This window comes from Eubalaena glacialis, chromosome 1 (genome assembly GCF_028564815.1).
Source record: "Eubalaena glacialis isolate mEubGla1 chromosome 1, mEubGla1.1.hap2.+ XY, whole genome shotgun sequence".
NCBI lineage: Eukaryota > Metazoa > Chordata > Mammalia > Artiodactyla > Balaenidae > Eubalaena > Eubalaena glacialis.
The window spans coordinates 183928576-183946778 of record NC_083716.1 but is presented as its reverse complement, the minus strand read 5'-3'; positions in this window follow the sequence as shown (position 1 = coordinate 183946778).

Below are 18203 nucleotides of genomic sequence, written 5' to 3'. Positions count from 1 at the left end.
GGTTTCTCCTTTCAAAACAGTCACTTTGAAATCCTATATTCCTAGTTTAGTGATGTCATTGCTCAGTCCACTTTTTTTTTTTTCCTGCAGTTGCATTTTTAATTAATTAATTTATTTATTTATTTATTTTTGGCTGTGTTGGGTCTTCGTTTCTGTGCGAGGGCTTTCTCTAGTTGTGGCAAGTGGGGGGCCACTCTTCATCGCGGTGCGCGGGCCTCTCACTGTCACGGCCTCTCTCGTTGCGGAGCACAGGCTCCAGATGCGCAGGCTCAGTAGTTGTGGCTCACGGGCCCAGTTGCTCCGCGGCATGTGGGATCTTCCCAGACCAGGGCTCGAACCCGTGTCCCCTGCATTGGCAGGCAGATTCTCAACCACTGCGCCACCAGGGAAGCCCTCAGTCCACTTTTAAATCTTCTGTTTTAGAGCTGTCTTGTTGGCCAGTTTTTTATTTCATTTTCAAACTTTGTTTTTGATCCATAATGCTTAATCTCCATTGATAACCTACATTGCTAATCAAACAAGGCTTCAAATGACTTTGGATTCTTTGCAACAATAAAATCCATCACTCAAGGGACCAACATGTGCAACCAGTAACGTTGTATTATATCAGAAGGATATACCTGAGTTCAGAATGCAGCTCCTCGAAAGGAGCTACAAAAATGTTTTGATAAAAGCAGTATCATGGGAATTACATATCTTTCTAGGATTCTGCTTTGAGGGAGATACCTTTTGTTGAGAACGTTTAAGTCCTGCCATATTTTTCAAAACTTGATCTCATTATTTTATAGATTTATCTCATAGCTCAAAAATACAGGACATACACCCACATGGAGTTATTTTCAAGCTGAGTACATATTTCTATACTACGATAAAATCTTATGAGTTGTCATATATCTTTTTGGTTGAGTAATAACTTTATCTTGTTTTCAGTGCTCTGTGATAATCTTCAGAAGTAGATAAGTACAAGTGAATGCCTCACCCCACTGATGTCTCATCGACCTTCCACGGGACAGGAAGTCTGTTGGTGCTACTTTTATTTTTATTTTATTTTTTTAGTCGCACCACATAGCTTATGAGATCTTAGTTCCTCAGACCAGGGATTGAACCCAGTCCCTCGGCAGTGAAAGTGCTGAGTCCTAACCATTGGACTGCCAGGGAATTCCCCTGTTGGTGCTACTTTTAAAAGGATGCATTATGTTTTCTGTGTTCATGGGAGCCTGCCTGGTGATTATATTTTAGAACAATTTGTACACTTCCTGGGAAAGAAAAAAAATGGTAGCGTGCTTTGCAAATCTTTTAGGAAAGAGAAATCTCAGCATTTCTTGTTAGAATCATCTTTCACTCAGTTGTGTAACATCCTTTGCAGGTGAATTACCCAGGGCGGTTTTGGTGGTATCCAGGACAAGACTGAAGGGTTAAATGCAATCATTACTCTGAACAATGGAGGATTACCTATTCGGTCTTTTAGAGAGAGACACAGGGTATTGATCCAGTTCTGCTGTGAAGTTCTTTGTTTATCAATGAATTCTAAACAGGAAACATCTTGAAAACATCTTGAAGATGCAGGAGCAGAGGCATTTTCGGAAACATCAGGGATAGGCAGGCTTTTGAGTTTAAAAATGTAGGAGCCTACACCTACATCACCGAATTATCTAATGTTAGTGCTTTTTTTAAAAAATGGGAAACTACATGGGTTGATAGATTATAAACTGACTGATCCATTTACCTGCTTCTCTTCACTTTCCCACTTCTCCCATTGCAATCTCTGGCACATGTGATTTACTTAGAGGTACTGGTATATAATGTGCTCAGTGAACATCACTGAAAACAAAAGAGGAACAGCTTAACACTTCTTCCAGTGTTTATTTTCTTGAAAACATTATATACATTAGAAAATTATTTTGTGTGTCTATATATCATTATATATTTTGTATTCTTATGTAGATTATATTTTATCACTTCTCAGTGAGACACAGAAGCTCAGGTCAAGTACTGTGGTTATAACCAAAAGCTAATGTCGGAGTTGAGATTCAGTCTTTTTGGCTCCAAAGCACAAACTCTTTGCAGTACATCAAAGTGTTTTTTTCCCCCAATAAAACAGTCAGTTGAAATGGAAGTTTTTTGTTTTTGTTTTTAAGTGAACCTAGTTTAAGCATTATTCTGAAAAATATATCGTGATGAACTGTGATGGTATGTTATATTTCCCCATAATATACTGCTTAAGGTCATGACTGGATGGGTGATCATTGATTAGAGGATGGGGAACCTAGATATTTCCCTGGGGAAGGATCCACTTATTAACATGCATTTAAGGTTCCTCCATGTCTTTTCATGGCTTAATAGCCCATTTCTTTTTATCATTGAATAATATTCCCTTGTACGGAGGTACCAAGGTTTGTTTACCCATTCACCTCCTGAAGGACATCTTGATTGCTTCCGTTGTTGGCAATTACGAATAAAGCTACTACTAACATTTGCATGCAGGTTTTTGTGTAAACATAAGTTTTCAACTTATTTAGGTAAATATCTAAGAGTCTGACTGCTGAGTCATATAGTAAGATTATACTGAGCTTTATAAGAAACTGCAAAAGATCAGTGTTGTTTTTTTAAAAATTTTTTTAACATCTTTATTGGAGTATAATTGCTTTACAATGGTGTGCTTGTTTCTGCTGCATAACAAAGTGAATCAGCTATACATATACATACATCCCCATATCTCCTCCCTCCTGTGTCTCCCTCCCACCCTCCGTATCCCACCCCTCTAGGTGGACACAAAGCACTGAGCTAATCTCCCTGTGCTATGTGGCTGCTTCCCACTAGCTATTTTACATTTGGTAGTGTATATATGTCCATGCCACTCTCTCAGTTTGTCCTAGCTTACCCTTCCCCCTCCCCATGTCCTCAAGTCCATTCTCTATGTATGCATCTTTATTTCTGACCTACCCCTAGGTTCTTCAGAACCTTTTTTTTTTTTTTTTAGATTCCATATATATGTGTTAGCGTACAGTATTTGTTTTTCTCTTTCTGACTTACTTCACTCTGTATGACAGACTCTAGGTCCATCCACCTCACTACAAGTAACTCAATTTCGTTTCTTTTTATGGCTGAGTAATATTCCATTGTATATATATGCCACATCTTCTTTATCCATTCATCTGTTGATGGACACTTAGGTTGCTTCCATGTCCTGGCTATTGTAAATAGAGCTGCAATGAACATTGTGGTACATGACTCTTTTTGAATTATGGTTTTCTCAGGGTATATGCCCAGTAGTGGGATTGCTGGGTCGTATGGTAGTTCTATTTTTAGTTTTTTGAGGAACCTCCATACTGTTCTCCATAGTGGCTGTATCAATTTACATTCCCACCAACAGTGCAAGAGGGTTCCCTTTTCTCCACACCCTCTCCAGCATTTATTGTTTGTAGATTTTTTGATGATGGCCATTCTGACTGGTGTGAGGTGATACCTCATTGTAGTTTTGACTTGCATTTCTCTAATAATTAGTGATGTTGATCCTTTCATGTATTTGTTGGCAATCTGTCTATCTTCTTTGGAGAAATGTCTATTTAGGTCTTCTGCCCATTTTTGGATTGCATTTTTTTTTTTTTGATATTGAACTGTATGAGCTGCTTGTATACTTTGGAGATTAATCCTTTGTCAGTTGCTTCATTTGCAAATATTTTCTCCCATTCTGAGGGTTGTCTTTTCATCTTGTTTATGGTTTCCTTTGCTGTGCAAAAGCTTTTAAGTTTCATTAGGTCCCATTTGTTTATTTTTGTTTTTATTTCCATTTCTCTAGGAGGTGGGTCAAAAAGGATCTTGCTGTGATTTATGTCAAAGAGTGTTCTTCCTATGTTTTCCTCTAAGAGTTTTATAGTGTCTGGCGTTACATTTAGGTCTTTAATCCATTTTGAGTTTGTTTTTGTGTATGGTGTTAAGGAGTGTTCTAATTTCATTCTTTTACATGTAGCTGTCCAGTTTTCCCAGCACCACTTATTGAAGAGGCTGTCTTTTCTCCATTGTATATTCTTGCCTCTTTTATCAAAGATTAGGTGACCATATGTGCGTGGGTTTATCTCTGGGCTTTTTATCCTGTCCCATTGAAGATCAGTGTTTTTTAACTTAGAGTTTCAGGGTAATGGGGGAAAGTTGAGCTGGCTGTGCTTTGCTGCTGCTCCCAAAACTTAGACCAGAGAAGTTCTGATTTTATGAACTTTATTTATTGAGTTTCTGAGTTAAGACTGCATTTACAAAAGGATTCTGCTGCTAAAAAAACAGTTTGAAAGCTGTTGAATACCTAATGTGCCATTACAAAGGTCCTTTTTCCCCACCTTCTCCTCTACTCTTGATCTTGACTGGGAGTACAATAGGTAAACTTCATTGTAAGGCAGGTAATTAGTAGGACTTTTGAATGTCACCTTGCAGTAGACCCAGCGCTGATCACACCGGTGAGAAGGCAGACAAATCTCTCCTGGAGAAAGATAACATTACAGTCTGAGAACAAGGAAATTGTCCTAACAATAACATATGAGAGTGCTCTGCAGCAGAACATAACTCCCCAGAGGCTTACAACTATGCAGTTATTTGTCTAGATAAATATACACACCACCCACTTGTGTACACACCACTGATGACTGATATGTACAGCCTTAATTGACTCTTTTATGTTGCTACAGAGACTGTGTCTTAGTAGTTGGTAGTGTAGCCTCAGGATGGGTTTGAATCCTAGTTTCACCACTAACTTCCCATCTGACCTTGGGAAATGATCGATCCTCTCTAAACCTCAGTTTCCTGGTCCATAAAATGAGGTAATGGTAGTATCTACCTTGTAGGGTTGTTGTGTGGACATAATGAGAAGATATATGTAAAGCCCAATTCCTAGCACATAGTAAGTTCTCAGTAAATGCTAGACATACAGAAAACTACCTTTCTTTTTTAAACTCCCACATTTTGGTCATTTTTCCCCAAATGAGGTTCCAGAGGTAGGATTAAGTAGGGTGGTGTTTAATAGCCTTCATGTTATCCCACTCATGAATCCCTATCATTTTGCCAACTGGGTTTATTTAACCCCCATCCACCACTCTCCTTACTTTTCCAGCTCAGTCCCTCCCAGATTTCAGTTCCATTCCTAACTCCAGGCAGATGGTTTAAAGGGGTCCAAGGACATGTGCTCATTGATCTGCTTGGTTGGTTTTTGCATCTGGTCTCATTCTGAGCCTGACAGTTCAGCTCTTCTGTGGCTGAGGCCCTGCCATGTGTACCTCTTTCTGAGTGATATTAGAAGAGTTTTTTTCCCCAGTGTTTTATTTCCTGCATTGTTTCTTGTCTCTGAACTGACGTTCTCCCCATAGCTGAGTCATCATAAACCTGCACACACACACACACACACACACACACACACACACACACACACACACCTTTAATGCCTCTCATTTGGCTGTAAGCTGATCACCTGCCATGTCCTGCCTAGACTGGAACACCAGTTGGCACTTGTTCTAATAGTTTTTTGTGCCTTTTGTCCTGGTTTGGACATGCCTTCAGCTTCACCTGTGAGGTAGTCATCCCTTGTAGCCCAGCTCCATTTTTTTTTTTTTTGACTTCTAGACTTTGATGTATCTTGCAATTTATTTGCTGGATGTTGGCTCTCACTGTTTCCTAGTCTGACCTACTTGGATCCATTACTAGAACCTGAGCTACTGACCACAGACCCCAGTGTTACCAAAAGACATACCCTATAGATCTTATAAATTGATCAAAGAGGTAAACTGTGATATAAGGAGTGAATTATTCAGGACTTTGGCAGGAAACAGATAGCATATTCAAGATGGGTGATTGAGGAGAGATTAACAAATGGACTATTTACAAATGTGTGGGTAGGGTTTGGGAAAAGCAACTAAGCATAGTATATAACTGCTGGATTAATCCCAGCACAGAGGTATTACACCACTAGGCCTAATGGAGCAGGGGAATAAGTGGTTACTGGAACTCAGAGAGAGACAGAATGTGTGTTATAAGGAGAGGGCTGCTTGACAAGTACTGGGGCCTTCAGCTGAAGCATGCAGCCAGCACAAAGCCACCATGCCGGGAGGCAGTCAATAAAATAAATATCTTTATCTCATTCTCTTCCTTCCCTTTGCTGGTACGCCCAATGCCTGAACCCACCTGGATGCCTGAGAGCAAGGGAGCCCACTGATTCAGTTCACACAAGTTACCCAGAGTAGTGAGAAGTGTAGAGAGTGGGACCTGAAGGGACAAACAGAAGCAAGGGGTCCCCAACTATGCGTAATATCTGGCCACGGATGGCTCTGTTCTTTGTGAACACTGAGGGTAATTATGTTGCTGTTAGTATTAAGGACATTCTGCACCTTCTTAGTGACCTTATGGCTTATAGTGACTCTCTTTGACAGCTGACTACCATTCAGGCAGAATTGTATGATATTGCAGATCCAGGGCTTTGGCAATAATACCAATGTTGTTTTGACCCTAAACTTTGTATGATAGGTCAAAGGCAATAACATCTTGGAAATGATGCTTTGAGGATGGGAAGAGAATCTATTGTTTTATTTATGATTATTAAGTAAATTTCATGGGTTGAGTCACACAGTACTCCAAAAAAGCTTGTTTCATCAACTTCCATAATACATAATTTTATGCTCTTGTACATGTGTAAAATCTCTATTCAAGGGTGTGCTACTTGAAAAAGAATCAAATGGGTCCAAAAGAAATCTAGTTTTCAAAACAGGTAAATGAGGGGGTTATTTACACCAATAAATGTTCCTTGCTTCTCAAAGTGATTGCGTATATGTTGCATTAGAGTAGCAGAATCACAGTAATTTAACGTGAAATATGACTTGATTTACCAGAATGTAGTTTTCAAGAATGCATCTTTGAGTAAAGGTAGACTGATACTAATAATATGTGTAAGAATGAATACTATTTAGGATTAATAATAACTTCACAGACTCTGTGGTTGGAAGGATCCTTAGAGTTTATGGTGCATTTACTCAGCTAATGCCTGGACCCCTTCTTCTGTACCCTCCAAAAAGGCCATCTGAGCTATGCTTGACATTATTTCCTCAACAAGTAACATTTGTCATGGTTCAGATAAACGTAGTCTTAATTTATCATAGTAATATGGCTAATTACATTATAATTGTCTATTATTGAAAAAGAAATTTACTAGTGTATGAAAATAATCAGGTTTGAACTGCAAGAGTCCTCATTTGCATCAAATAGTTTTAATTGGGGGATGACAGGGTAGGGGACTGGCTGAATTGAGATGAAGCTGATGAAAGAGACCTTGAGAGATGAGGGGCGTAACATCTCCCTTTGGATAGGACCTTTGATGCCCATTTTACAGATGCTCGCCCCCCACTGGTAAGTATGATGCCCAAGGTCATGGAGTTGGTGAGCAGGATCTTGAACTCAGAGCACCCTCCACCAGGTCAGCCTTCCTTAGATGAACTTATAAAGGGCAGGAAGGGTGAAGAAAGAGGCTTCCCCTGGCTGGAAGCCTTTATTTCATAAGGTGAAAATGGAGCTGAATATTGCTCAACATTGGTCTGGTACTGAAACACGTTAGATTGGGTTTAGGGATGGCCAGGGTTCATTCTCATTTCTAGGGAAGGAAAGGAAAGGCCTTTGTGCATACCTATAAATCCTGCCTTTTACAGTAGCCTAATGGAATGAAGAAGTTAAAAATAGCCAATTTCATTTTCCTACTGGATACAATTGGCTGGTCAAATGTGTCAATTTGGTAGACTCAGCTGATTGAATTGAAGCTAGCATCCTGTTTAGCAAAATATAAATGTGGTTAATATGACTGATTGTTTTCTTCCATTTTGTACATATTATCAATATTATGGCTTCAGCCTTTGCTGGTAATTAATCCCCTCAAGCTCCCATTCTAACTTGCTGAAGGCAGGCCCAGTTTTGGAGAAGGAGCTTAGGTAGCAGATCATGTGATAATTCCCTGAAGCCAGGCTGTTGATGATCCCTGGCCTGGCTGCCTTAAAATTGCTGGGGTAGATTGCCAGGCTGCCCTCTGGAGATTCCAGCCCTGTGGAACAGACCAGTATACGATCTCCCCAGATAATTCTGAAATTCCTCTAGGTTTTAGGGGCTAATGATCAAAGATTATGTTTCCAAGGACTTAAAATTCCAAATATAGTTTTCTCCCCAACCTTTAAGAATCCTTTGAAAAAATGTAAATGTTCTGGCAAAGTTACTACTTAAGGCCTTTCATCTTGTAGGGGAGAGCAGTGGGGCTGGTGGGTGGGACAGCAGAGAGACAGTGGGGTAGGAGGAGGTGGAAGATGGTGGAGGGGAGGCCTGAGGAATGAGGACTCGGAAATCAAAAAGTCTGGGGGGAGAATCAAAGAGGAACTTGGCCCATTTGACAAACATGCTCAGGGCCAGCTCTGGATGAGTGAACACAGCTTGTAACCTTTGCTATCCTACTTCCTTTGAGATGAAGATGATAATTATAATAAGTGGGGTAGAGGGTTGTTAGCTTTCAAGAATTTATATGGTATTGTGATTTTTATCCTCTTCTCAACCTAAGAAACAAAATGAAATTGAACAATTAAGCAAACTAACCAGCAAGTCTGAGTGCTGAACGCAGTCTTTGAGAACTTTTATTAGAACTTATTAGATGTGAAAGTATCCAACTTCATCCTGAGGAGGCCACTTTTGCAATTTGATGGTGGAAAGTTGAAGGTTCCGGTAGTGAGTATCATATTTTTCTTAACTTTGAAGAAGGTAAATATACAATAATTGAGTATATTCTACAGTCCTAAAGGAAACAGTGTTCTCATGGCATATGTGGTGGGAAAAGTGGAGTGCTGGTGAAATCCTGAAGTTCCTCAGTGTTGGGCCCTGGTGCTGGCCCCAGGCTGAGGCTGCAGAGATGGACCAGACACAGAGCTTCCCCCTCTCAGGTATGAGGCCAGCAGCCTAAATGGCCAACAATGAGCAGTTTAGTTAGTTGAAAAATATTGTCATTTAGAAGAACTACTGATGGGGAATTCCCTGGCAGTCCAGTGGTTAGGACCACTGCAGGGGATATGGGTTCAATCCCTGGCCAGGGAACTAAGATCCTGCATGCCGTGCAGCATGGCTTAAAAAAAAAAAAAGAGCTACTGATGCTTCTTGCTCAGGAATTGGAAAGAAAAAAGACCTCATTTTCTCAAGTATTTGAACAATTTTTAGGTTATCTGAGATTTCACCTCAAGCTTAAGTCATTCACTTCTCCTTGAATTGTGCCTTGTCCCTTTTTCTTAAGACCATGAAACATTAAACTGTGATTTACTCATCTCTGTAATTAGATGTAGTGATTAGAATCCCCTTTATCTTACTCTGCAATTTCACTTTATGGGGAATTATGAAAGAATAATAGGTAAAAAGTTCAGAATGGGGGAAAGAATAAACAGAATGCTGAATGGTAAAAGGAGACAGAATGCTGAATGGATAATAAAATATTTAGTGCTTTTCAATTAACTGTTCTCACGATTAGTACACTAGTATATTATATCATAAAAATCATGTCTATTAATTTTTTGCAGCCATTATCTTGACTGTGATTTACTCCTCTCAAATCATTAACAATGCCATTGCAAAGGTGGATGGAGATGAACGTCCTGGAGAGAGTTCAGGGATGTAATAGGATTATCGTTCAGGGTCACAGAGAGATTGAAGACCAGTGAATGGAGGGCAGGGGGTTTGAGAGTGTGGTGCTTGGTGAGAGGAGGAAATAGAAGAGGAAGGCACAGAGCCCCAGGGTTTGAGAGACAAGCCAGTCCCCTGGTGCTAGAGTAGGGGCAGAGAGCCTTAGAGAAGGCAGTGCTACCCTAATCCGTGGAAGACTTGGGTTGTGGAAAGCCCAGTGACTTGGAGAGCATGGCTTTTCCTCATGGTGGAATTTCGTACGCACAGGGAGAAGATAAATATGTGTGTGTAAGAGTCCCCGGGGTCCTGTCGGAGGCAGTGAGCATTCCTGTTCCAGGTTATGCTGGCGGCTTGAGGGCAGCATTTCCATCCAGTCAAAGAAAGGGCTGTGACTTTCATAAACAGTTCTCTTCTTGGGAAAATGAGATAAGCTGTATCACCAGAAAAGTGTTAATCAAGTAGACTAGCGAAACCCGAGCTCTGTAGGGTGGTCCTGCAGCCGTGCATTTTTAATTTACTCGTGGAAATCCCTTTCCTTTGTATTATTTACCTGTCTGGGTGTTTATCTTCAAGTACTCAGTTAATCAATATTCAATTCATCAATCTATTATTGGTTCTGCATCATTAGAGTCTTGAAAGTATCTTTTGGCTATACTTAAACATAGGAATTTTATTACTATTAAAAACAGTTCCTGGAAGATTTTTATTATTTTTTAGTTTTTTTTTGTCTTCTCACTGGTACCTGGGACAACCATAGGGCCTTCGTGAATATAGAATCTATTTTAATTCAGGGTCTGAAATTCTAATTTTCTATCTGGGCTGCTCAGAGTGCACATTGGAGGTGGGCCAGTAAGTCCTCTTTATATTTATATTGTGCAAGTGAATGGTAGAAGCCAGAGTGAAAATCCTCTGGTTTTTAAATTTTAAATAGGCCTTTTCCAAGTGAGGTTTGGCTGCAAGACCTATCCTCTTAAAACAAGTTAATCTGTACAATTTCATAAGCAGGAAATTTGGACTAACTAATCGATCAGACAGCATTTTTAGCAGCTTAGTATACTAATGAGTTTACACCATTTTTAAGCATAACATTTCTCTCTACTCTAATACCAGCCATGGAAGTCAGCATTACTGCTCATAGCCTGATCTTGAAAGACTAGACTGAAACCTCAAGAAATTAAAAAAAAATTTTGATAACAATGTTTTATAATCCAGAGTTCAGGTGTTATATTTTTCTAGATTACTGTCTTCCTAATTCCCATTATGAGATTATATATATACATATAAAATATAATTATATATGTATATAAATATATATAATTTAATATTATATATTTGTATGTAAATAATAGAATATATAAACACATTATTTATAATATATTTAAATAATATATAGGACATATATAATTTACCTAATTATAAACTTATATAGAATAATATATAAAATTATATAATTTTAAGTATATAATCATATATTAAAATAATATAATATGTAAAATAAAATAAATTTTAATATATAATTATATATATAAAATTATATGGCTGTCAATGGATAAATGGACAGTGGTCCAACCCACACATGGTCTCACTTTCATGATCACTTCTGATTGTTCCATGTGAATCGAATTATGACCATTTTTTTAGTCTTTAGAATCTGCAATGAATGGCTTTGCTGGTGTTAAGTTCTGGTCATTCATGTAACTCTTGAGTCACAAGTGACAGTGGAATCAAAGTCCCTCTTATGGTCCCCATGCTTCTAATGATTGGAGCTCCTTTTCAAGATGTGGTGAAATCTCCTTAATGGAGAACTCAGCAGCCTGGCACTAGCTGTACAAGTTATAAGAAATCTGTTTACAAGAACGTTTCTTACAGGACAGAAACTCTGCAAAGAGCATACATCCTACAACAGGAAAATCATGAAGTTCCACTGAGTCTGGCAAGATGCAGCCCACAAGCCTTCCCTGAAGCCCTGGATGAAGACTGTTTTTCTACCAGGGCCTCCTGTGGTCACAATCTCTTCCACAAAGTTGGCAGCAGCCCCCTCTGCTCTCATTTTCTCGGTGGGCATGCTAGACCAATAGTTCTCAACCTTGGCTGTGTATCAGGGTTTTCAAACTACAAATTCTTAAGCCCTACCCATGGAAATTCTGATCTAGTCCTTGGGGGTGGGACTTAGGCATTAATATTTTTTAAAAGCTTCTCAAGTGGTGACTTCAACTTCCAAGAGCAGAGTTAAGAATTATTACCCTAGGGAGTTTGAAAGAGAGGCTAATATTATCTTATTTGCACGCCCAACAGGTGACAAAAATTTTGAAGACTCACCAAGCCATAGTATTTCCCCATAGAGTATCAAATGCCCTCCTTCCAGCAGTCCTACTCATTTACAAATAAGGTGGATAAACCTTCTACCTAACTCTGGTGTCCTTCCTACCTCTTAACAATCAACACTGATGTCCCTTCCCTAAGGAACTGCCCTCTTCTAGTCTATAGGTGTGCAGATCATCCCATTACTCACTGGTTGAACTCTCACTTCCACTGTCAGAAGCATTCCAGATGACTGAATCCTGGTTGTTAATCCCATCTCAGATAAATGGGGTGCTCAGCAGCTCTTAGGCACATTGATCCTGCCTTCCCCATGGCTGGGAGAGGTCAAGCTCATGATCCATACTCTTACAAAGCATGGTCATATTTCTTTGAACCATGTCTAGCCTAGGACCAGCCGGTAGACATTATCCTGAGACAAAGAATAGCTCACTTGAATAAGATACCAAATGTTTTTTTATATCTCTAGAAAAGGGTTTCTCAAAGGCAACACTATTAACATTTTAGATTGGATAATTTTTTGTTGTGAGGGCTGTCTTACACCTTGTAGGATGTTTAGCAGCATCATTGGCCTCTACACACTAGATGCCAGTAGCAACCCTTCCACCCAAGTCAGGACAATCACAGATGTCTCCAGACATTGCCAAATGTCCCCTGGGGGGAAAATCATTCCCAGTTGAGAACCACTGCTCTAAGGTGGAACTTTGCAAATTAATCATTATGAATCATAGCAAGGGTCAGTGTTCACTCATGTTGCATTCCATCCCCTTGTTACTGCTTTTAGAATGGTGCACCTTTCGCCAGATTTACTGGAGTTCTGCTTAGATGTTGTCCTAGGTCTGTTAACCTAGGAAGCAGAGATGGAGATTAGCCCAAGGGAGGTTTGTTGAGGGATGTTCCCTGGGACACCTGTAGGGAATGAGGGAAGAGGATTGGGTAGTAGCAGATGTTGAACTGCTGGACAGTTATCCCAAATTGAGGTGAAGTAACCAGACCTTTGAACCCTCGCCAGTCATTGAATTTGGGCTGCCCCCCCCCCACTGCCCCCAGGGTTGGTAGCGAGGGATAAGGGTAAACCTCAGTGAGGCAGCTGTCCTTAGTCAAGGGGAATTCCTGCACAGGAACTTAGCTTTGATCTGGTCAGGGGTCAAAACTCCAGACAGCAGAGTCTTTGCACTGAGGGGTGTTCTGGGCAGTGCACCACAGGTTAAAAGAAAACAGTTTTAATTCATTTTACGGATGCTTTGAGGCTGAGCATGTGATAACATAAGAAATGTAGTCCATGAGTAAATGGACTGTGCTGGAGACCTGTGATGGCTGAAACCTACATAAGGCATCCGTATAAAGGCTTTTCCAATGCAAAATGTGCTCTTCTGGTTTCCTATACTGAATGATCTAGTCTTTGCCTTGATCTATCTCAGAGCCAGAAATTACATTAGCTAAAGCACATTTTGAATGATCATGAAAGAACATGATCCCCACAGAAAGGCAGATAATGCAAAGGGGTGACCCATGATGGATGATCACTGACATTGTTTAGGCAAAATGTCACCTGTCACCATTATGGGTCAAAAGTATGTAATAAGAAGATTGCTTATCACAGCAAACTGCTGGGAGCATTGCTGGGCAGGTTCCCACGGCTACAGAGGCCTTGGATGTTGCATATTTCATGTTTAGAAGCAGCGCGTTAACAACAGCTAAACATTGCTTTGGAGCGTGTAGCTGCATGCTTAGAAAGTGATATTGTCAGAGTGATGGGTTAAATTTTGTGCCGACCATGCATCATTCAATAATTCCAGGGATGCTCAGAGGCTCACAGTTAGCTCTTGAGATTGGTTTCAGATACACTAGAGGGAAAGAGAAGCAGGAAGAGAAGGGGAAAACAGTGAAGAGGATGAGAAAAATAAGGAGGGAGAAGAGATTAGGGGAGGAGGTAATAAAGATGATACTGGAGTGAGTGCCTAGTTCTAGTAAAAAACACTAGGTTTCACTGGCGTAAGTCTTATATATCTAGAATATTTTATATTGTTTCATTTGACCCAGGTTTTTATTATGAATTTGTATTTACTCTTCGTTTCTTACTCACTACCAGACAAATACACACACACACCCCTTATTTTTTTCATGACAATAACAAACAACCCCACAAAATACTCTATTCTTTTATTTTGCTCTTCCATTATACTATTCCCAGTAGTGTTTTTATTCTTGTGGATGGTTTCTAATTTGTTTGGATCAACCCCGTGCTTCGTGGTGGCTACATAATTACTATATGGAAGGGTCTTTGGAGTGGCTGTCTGATTGGACGGGGTGGAAAGGGGGGATGGGGACATTGTCTTGAGGCGGCATTTGCACAGCAAGCACACTATTATATGTACTTATTGGAGTCACATGGGAGGAGGCTTATGGAAATTACAGAGGACCCCTCAGCCCCAAGCCACCCTTGGAATGGCTATGCCTGTGATGTGGGAAGAATGAGCGATATTATTTTTACAGAAATTTGGAACTGAACCAAGCTTCTTATTACCAAGGCATCTGCAGGTTGTTCTTTATCAGAAGCCACCAGTTCCTTCCCAACCACCTGAAAACACTTATCTGGAGGCTATTTTCATGGCATAACTAGTCGTGATGGAATTACCACTACCACCTCTGCCATCATTACCATTCTGTTCTGCCCTCCCTAGGGACACAGCCCCAGACTAATTGCCATCACCCTTTCCCTGAGAGGTTAGTGCTTTTTTGGGCAGCTTGCCTTGTATGTGACATGAATCTTTCAGCCTGGTGAGGAAGGGGAGAGGAGGGACTGGAGGTGGCAGCTACAGATGGGTAGTCTGTGGGGAGCAGAGTTCAGCAATTTCGAACTCAGGCAGCCTGGCTCTACTGTGTGGGCTTTGGTGAGGACTTTTCATTTTATCAAACAGCACTCTACCTCCTTCTCCACAGCCTCCCACAGCCAGCCTTCTGAGCTGTGTGGGAAGACAAAAACAGCTGTACTGTGCACGTTAGTGGCTTCAGCTGTTCCCACAGCAGCGCTACACTGCGGTATCCCAGGAGTCATCAAATATTTAGGAGGAGGTTGTAGACCTTTGTATCATGGCCAGAAATGCCATGTGCTCAGGTTTGGATTCCACTGGGTTCTTGTTCATGTTAGCAGAAAATTGTGAGAAAAAGGAAATGGCTCTTTTACCAAATTGTATGGTGCTGTCAGATCAACTGTGTCTTTATGCTCACTATACAATGACAGCTTTTTGGTTTCTTGTTAAGGAATAACTAAACAAGAACAATACTGGAATAAGAGTCTATCTCTCTCAGATGAAAAACACTTAAGAATATTTCTCATTATAATATATTCATTAAATGCCGTAGCCTGGCCCTCTGGGGAGAGTCACGCACTACAACCCATACTGGAGATGAGATTGTGTGTTTAGAGTTGGCCTCAGCTGATGAATGTGGAAAACTACAAGCTGCCTGAAAATTCCCTGGTGACTCTGGATGCTGGAAAACACAGCTGGGGATGCCGAGAAGCATGTGGTATTACAGAAAAGTGTGGTCTAAATTTCCATTAAATATTTCCTTTCAGATGTGTGACTTTTTGCAGGGAGAGATATATATTAATAGCTCCTGTAATCAGGGGCTAGAATACCCACTTTGGGTAAAATTTGTTCTCAATTTAAATTTGTTTTTTTCCTTAACACAGCTAAAATACCATTCTTAACACAGCTAAAATGATTTTAGAGTTTTGTCTTTTCTGGATGACTTGGAAAGCCAGTCTGCATTGTAGCTTAATATTATGTCATTGGTTCAGTGTCAGCCAATGGGAAGATTAAGTGGAATTCCATAATGACCTTCTTTGGTCCAGTCCTAGTCAACGTTTCCTTAATCACTGGGATGATGGAATAGGAATCTGCTCATTAATTTTGCCAATAAAAACAGCTGGGTGGGGTGGCGTGTATCTTGGAAAGTCAGTCTTGAACTGTGTAAAAAAAAGAAGAAATGGGTGATTGAAAACTGTAGAAGTTTAGAGGGTAGTTACCAAGTAATATTAGAGAGAACCATCAAACTGCACAGCACCAGAGAGTACCTAATTCTTGGGGCAGAGATATTGCAGGAAATGACCTGAAGGTCACAACAGATCCAGCTGTAGCAAATGGAAAACTCAAGATGTATGTCTTGGAATAGCCAGGTCAGCATCTGCATTTCCAGTGCTCAGCCTTTTGACTGTTGCCTGGTTATGAAACATTTACTCTGCACTGGGGATAGTGAAAATAGATCTCTTTACAATTCTGATGAGGGCTGGTGTTGACTTTAAGAAGTCCAGATTGCAAAGAGCACTGGTGTAATGGTTTCATTGGAAGAAAAGACCTAACTAGGTATATGGATTTAGAGTAGGAAAGCTTCAACACCCTCAATTGAGTCAAAAGATTTGGATCCTGTTCAGACTTTAATTAGCTGAGTGACCTTGAACAAATCCTCCAACATTTTGGGTCCTCCATTTTTTATCCCAGAAACAAGAAGTTGGGTTAGTACAGTGATTCTCAGTCTGTGGTCCTTAAGAGAGTAATTTAAGTCTGTGAACTAAAAGACCTAAAGCAGTAGTGTATTTCCTATTAAGGAGGCCATGTAGACTTTTATTTAACAAATGCAAATGGTAGATGAAAAATTTTAAAACATGAGTACACATAGGAAAAATAATAAAACTCTTCTTCTTGGTAATCAAAAAATAGGAAGCATTTCAGCCTCTAAACTACGGCTTATGAGGACCCTGATTGCCAGCAGAACTGAGAAGCCTGGAAGACACTGCATCTCTACTGCATAAAGAGGGAACTAGGGAAGCATTTTCAGCGGGCAGGTGCACTTTGGTTGCAAGATTAGAAAGAAGGAGGTATCACTAATACTAGCTATGTGCCAGCCACTCTTCTAAATGCATTAATTCATTTAATCCTCAAAACCACCTTGTAAGGTAGGAACTGTCAACATCCCACCTTGAAGATGAGGAATCTGAAGCACAAAGGTAACACTTATTAAACTCATTGTTAGCAACTATTACAAATAACCTGGATTATTCCCAGTGATATGTGACCACTGATCCCACAGAAATGAGAGAAATACATAAAGAGAGCAAAAATGGAGCTTCTCCTCTTCAGCCTCCTCTCAAGGATGTAATTAAAGGCTCTGAACTAGAGGACCTTTGTTCCAGGTGAGCGTCTGGTATTAAATACCTGTGTGACCTTGGGTGAGTCATCCTACCTTTCTGAATCATAATCTCCTCATCTGTAAAATGGGGTGATATCCTTGCCCAGTTACACCACAGGATTACTGGGAAAACATGGAAAAATCTTCAGGTGCTTTGAAGATGGTACAAATATGGGAGAATGAGGGATGACTTGCCTCAGTGGAGCTGCTCCCCAGAGACATCAGTCATTCATTTAACAAACGTTCATGATGTGCTCATTATGTGGGAGCAGAAGGAAATGAAGATCTTAGGGTAATCCTTATCTCCTGTGTTGAGATGAAAAAGTGGCCAGTGATTCTGTTGCTGTTTTTTGCTCAGATATTCTTGCTGTAAATAACATCTTTAGATGATAAAATGTCCCAAATTTGCTGTAACCTAGTTTCCTGCCATTAGTTCATGGTCTTCACTGGTGAGTGTCTTCATTTTCTTGCTTCTGCCCCATTACCTCCCAATGGTGTGTGTTGTCATCACCCCTTAGCTCCAGGATCAATTTGTGGTCTGTGATTGATTCTACTCCATTCTTGTATCTTGTCCCTCCTTTCTGGAAAATTTGATCAAATACTTCAGGTGACCAGTAAGTATCAAGACCAGCGAAGAAGTCTTGACGTCCCCTTTGGGAGGTAGGGCGGGCAGGGTCATTTGTACGTGCAGCTTCCTGTTTGTGCATAACCACCAGGCAGGTGCAGAGAGGCACGAGTTCATCTGACTAGTTGGATGCTGTTTCTGGTTGTGTGATAAAAGTGGGATAGGATGTGAAGGCAAGCGGTTTCTCATTCTTACACACTGAGAACATGGTCTCATTTCAAATGAAATGCCCTCAGCTTTTGGCTGTGATAAATTATACCCATGTAATGCCATGATCTCTCAGGTCATAGGTAATATACTAATTAATGCCATCTCAGTATTGGAATCTCTGTGTTGAGCTTGGAATCGAGAAGTCCCCTGCTTGAAATATAAAACCTCATTAAGGGCTCTTTTTCTACAC